Raw genomic sequence first — 5,099 nt, 5'->3', positions numbered from 1 at the left:
CAACCTGCTGTTTCTCTTTCTGACTGATTTGTGTCATTTCCCTTCAGTCGATGTGGATGTTTTCCCTTTCCAGTCGATCTGATGTTTTTCCCTCTCATTATATGATCTATTCGAATCTGCAACTGTCTCAGCTGATCCAGTGTTTCCCTTTCCGATCGCGCTGGTGTTTTTCCCTCTCAATATTTGACCTATTCGGATCTGTTTGTGGACTATCGCCTTTACTCCCCTCTATATAATAAAATATAACTTCAGTCAATTTGCTTGTAGTGGAAAGTTTCTTTTACATCTCCGATAAAATCCCCCCGAATCTCTCATAACATAATTGGCACTGTGAGCAGGAGTCGATTAAGGAGATGGCTTTCCTGTTCAAACAAAAGGTAACTGAAGCCAAGGTGGAAGAATTCCAGGATGGGAGGACCCTCCCTTTTGCACTCTGGCTGGGGAGTGGGCTTGTAGGTCAGGATTATGTGAATCTTAGAATGTTTGTCTGCGAGATATGAACCATTAGCTGTGACCAAAGCTTTGCAGACGGTGGAAAGGAAAAGAGAGATGATGTTTCTTTTTTTCGCATGGCGAGGTTGGTGTTTGTTGACTCCTTATCGTAGGGCTATAGAAGACAGGAATAAGATACAAAGCTGACCCTGTATCATATCGCAGTGCAGGAATTCAAGCTCTCGTGAGGCACCCTTTCATCATGAAGGTGGAAGAGGTTCCTGAGCATGAAGGAGGTATATAATGAATGACCTTGATATTGTTAATTCACTGGCCCTTTAGTGGTTATGACTAAATATAGCAAGGGGGCGATATTTCATAGAACAATAGAAAGAGTCATATTTGTAGGTTGCATTAGATGTTTTCAAGCAGAAACAGGAAGATAATTAAGTAACAGAACATAAAATACTCCAACCAATCCTTCACTTCAATGAATAAACCCCCTCACTGATGGAGTATCTTCCATACTTCAATGAGTAGATGTACAGCACAAAAAAATATTTAGCATGGTAATAAAACATGTGATTTGAAATTTTCCTTCCTTATTTTTAAGGTCATCTCTGACACTAAGACTATATTAGGTCAATCTATGCATGCAAATTTGTCTTTCCATGTAGACTCCACTGGGAAATATGTATTTGATAATCAGTTTTTGCCAGTCACTGTCATAGGCATTGTGGACCCTGAGCCGAATAAGACAAAAACCAGGAGACCAGTTATAAAACACAGTAGCATATTAAGTCTACATTACCAGTAAGAGAAGACAAGGAAGTGACAAAGAAAAAATGATTGACCCAAGTGGAAACTGTAGTTTCATATTTTGCTGAAATGAACTATATAAATTGCCTTAGTTGTCACGTGTAGTTTTTTTTTTTATGTGAGTAATACAACTCATGACTATTCTGTCAGGAAAACTAGACAAAAATTACTTGAGAAGAAATTATTATTAAGTAACCCCATTAAATACCTACTTATTATTAAGTATTTCCAAGTGTCCCAAGAAATAAATGAGAATATCCAAATATTTCTGACCTAAGGTTGGGAAAAACTTTGTGAAAGTAAGAAAATGGACAAGGGGGGGAACTGCCTATACATCAGGTAGAGCAGAAGGCTTCCAAAAGTAAGTCACATAAATTCTGTAAAAGGTGGATATCAAAGAAATTGAAATTCCAGGAATAAATATAAGGAACAAGTTCAATACCCAGAACCTGATCAAATAATAGCAATTTCTGATTCTGAGTCTTTGAGACCTGCAATCACGGACACTTATTCAGCCCGACAACAATTTGCTTCTTTATACCTACCCTCTGAATGACTCTTCAGAGCCCCCTCTATGTCTTTCTTCCTTGGACTGTAGATGAAGGGATTCAGCATGGGTGTGACCGCGGTGTACATCACCGAGGCTGTTGCACTAGAGTGTGAACTGTGGGTAGAAGCAGAGATAAGGTACACGCCTAGGCTCGAACAATAATATAAGGATACAACTGAGAGAGGAGACATACAAGTGGAAAAAGCTTTACACTTCCCCTGAGCTGACGAGATTCCACATATGGAGGAAGCCATCTTAGAGCATGAGTGACGGACACCAGTGAAGGGACCACCAGCCAGCAGCACTGCTGCAAAATACGTAATTGTCATTAAGAAAGGTGTCAGAACAGGCAAGTGGGACCTGCTTGATTTTACAAAAAAAAAGTGGAGGATTTCCACGTTGGTAGAGAAGGACAGCCACAAAACCATTAAGCTTTCTAACGAGAAATGCAGGGAACTTATGAACCAGGACACCAGAACCAGCAGTTGAAATAACATGTTTCCAAACACAGTGATCAGGTGCATGGAGAGGAAAAGTCCAAATATGGGGGGTGCCAGTTCTGGTTCCTTTGATAATCCCAGAATAAGAAATTCTGAAATTTGTGTATCATTGCCTGGTACTATGTAGTAGTGGTTAGGACTAGGAATGAAAAAATAGCATGATTAATTTTCACACAAATGGGCTTTACTAACAGTGAAAATGCTGCAATTTATATATTACAGTCAAGAAATCAATACATATTCTTTGTATGGATCTGATCCCATTTAAGGGATCTCCCCTGACATGTCTGACTGTAAATTCCTTTCCCACTCAGACTTTTCCCCAAGACATCACGTATTACACAATTTTAAGGAGAAATTCTTTTATGATTTGAGGAATACATGTTGAGTATTGTCTTCTAGTCAAAAAGAATAGGGTGCTGAGAAACAGAAATCCAAGAACATAATGGTTGTGAAAGAATATAAGCAATTAAAAATCACATATCACGTCACATGATGACAGGTGCTATGAAGAAAAAAAGTAGGTATAAAAAGAGTCAATCGAGGTGTTATTTTTTTTACTGGGAATTCAGGAATACCTGCATACAAGGAAGACAAAGTGGAGACAGAAAGTAGCCTGGGGAAGTAGGTGCTCTGCAGGGGAAAGAGCCAGAGAAAGGACGCTGAGGAAATGCTTGTTTCAGATGTTCAAGACTCAAAATGGAGCCAGAGTGGTGAGGGGCATGAGCAAGAGGGAGAGTGATGAGATGGTGTCAGAGGATGCTGAGGAATGAGATGGCCTCCCAGCTGCAGCTGAAACTTCAAGACACAGGGAGTCACTCATTCACGTTGTTCCTCACACTTCATTAATTTTGTTTCTGAGGGATCTTCTCAGAGGAAACAATCCCCTCATTTCCCTCTGTTGGCTGACATTCTTGTGTCTGTATTTTTAGGGCCAATTTTGGAGTACATGGGCTACGTACCACTCACCTGAGAACTGCTCATGCCCCACAAAACACACAGGTGCACACGCAACAAACATACACGCAGTGCACTATGACCTTCAGGGGACACCTTACTACCAGACTCTTCTCTCTCCAGCCACAATAATTAGGAAATAAATGATACAGGAAGCTGTCAACATTAGATTGTCTTTACCCTAAAGAATGTAAAACCAGCACCCAAATTCTAGTTAGAAAGCCCCCCATGAACACGTAACCGTGGGGATCCATATTCATATGACCATTTGTGTCCTGTGTTTAAGGAAGCATCTTACAATGTGAAGACACTTTACTGATTGAACATCTCACTACAAAAACAAAGAGAGGAAACATTTAGAAATGAGTGGGGAAAAAGATCTAAAATGCTCAGGTGGTCCCTGCGAGATTGTGATGAGGAGAAAGTTTCCTTGGTTCTGGCAGCATTCCAACCACACATATCCCCTTGATGCCCAGAGTAACTAACACAACAGAAAAAAACAATTTATTCTCAGGAGAAAGGAATGATATCTTACAATGTGAAGACACCTTACTGATTGAACATCTCACTAGAAAAATTAGCAAAGGGAATAAGCCCTCAATTTATAACAGAAAATATACAACATACAACAATAGTGGGGATTTTTAAAGATGAAATGGTAAAAGACTTTCTAAATGATATCAAATGCAAAACGAGGGAATCAGAAAATGGAATTTTGAATCTTGGATCTACCCCATATTAGCTGTTGGTCCATGGAGAGCAGTGGAATTATTCTGAATGTTAATATTCTCACTCAAGTAGTGGGGATGGCGGTATCCATTGCCTAGAGATGGTCAACAGATTTAGTCAATATACGTAAAATTCTTAGCATACCTAATGAATGTTAGTTAATGAATGATTATCACTGCTGATGAGCTGAAGCCAAATTTTTTCTTCTACCTCTCAAATGTCTCCATTGCTTCTCCACCTCTAGGTAATGAAATAATTTTAAAGCAAAGCTCATTAGCATAATTATTTTTGCATATTAAATACAAATCTTTATGTGAATACCTAACATGCCAGACAATACTGTGAAATGCACATCTCAAGAAATGCTGTTGCAAAGTAACATCTACCTCCTTGTTCTGGGATTTCTAATACAGAACATGATCAAATACAGCCCATGTTAAACATTTTTAAAAATTGCCCTCAGTTCACTGCACAGGCTTCAAAACCTAATACTATATTATACAAATCCTCTGAAGTGCAAAACTCCTCAGATATGTTTTAATTTTACTGGAACCAGTTTATACCTCCCTTTCCTTTTTCATTCTCATCCAACTGGACATCTTTTCCCATTACTTAGTTATAACAATAATCCTTGTATTTCTGAGTCCAAAAGACACTCCTCATTTTAACACACCAAATAAATTAACTATAAATTAATTAGTCTACCCAACAAACAAACGTGGTGACTTTTTGGCTGTGGGCAAGTCTGCTTTGGCTCTCAAGTGACCTAAGGTAAAAATTCTCTACTTCCATTCTCCCTGAACCTTTCGTGAAGCACCTACTGAGCTTTCAGACTCACCTGGATGAGGTCTCTGAGAGGAAGGGTTCCACGTGGAAGTCTGAGTTCCTTCCTGGATGATTGATGATGGAGACTGAAGCTCTGTTCCCAGATAGGACAGCAGGAAGGAGTGAAACACTGGCTCCCCAGCAAGACTTAGGACTCCAAAAGCAGCAACCACGTTGATCCAGCTCAGTGTTGCACATGCTGAGGGTGTGTAGCAGAGGAGATATTTACAGCTCCCTATGTCTCCACATTAGGCACTGTTTCCATTGCTACTTCCACCTCTGAGCAC

At 39.6% G+C, this 5,099-nt stretch overlaps 1 long non-coding RNA gene across 1 annotated transcript; it reads right to left on the bottom strand.

The window, feature by feature from the left end:
* Positions 1 to 274: 274 nt before the first annotated feature.
* On the bottom strand, positions 275 to 5,099 carry LOC101399453 (uncharacterized). The gene is made up of 3 exons (XR_015550163.1): positions 4,826 to 5,099; positions 1,797 to 1,915; positions 275 to 713 (listed from the first exon to the last, which is right to left on the bottom strand). It is a non-coding gene; the product is annotated as an uncharacterized LOC101399453 (long non-coding RNA).

The sequence above is a fragment of the Ceratotherium simum genome, chromosome 39, assembly GCF_057802395.1.
Source record: "Ceratotherium simum simum isolate JZ-2026a chromosome 39, ASM5780239v1, whole genome shotgun sequence".
In the NCBI taxonomy this organism is placed as follows: domain Eukaryota; kingdom Metazoa; phylum Chordata; class Mammalia; order Perissodactyla; family Rhinocerotidae; genus Ceratotherium; species Ceratotherium simum.
Note: the sequence above shows the minus strand (reverse complement) of the source record. Positions and strands in the feature narration are given on the sequence as shown.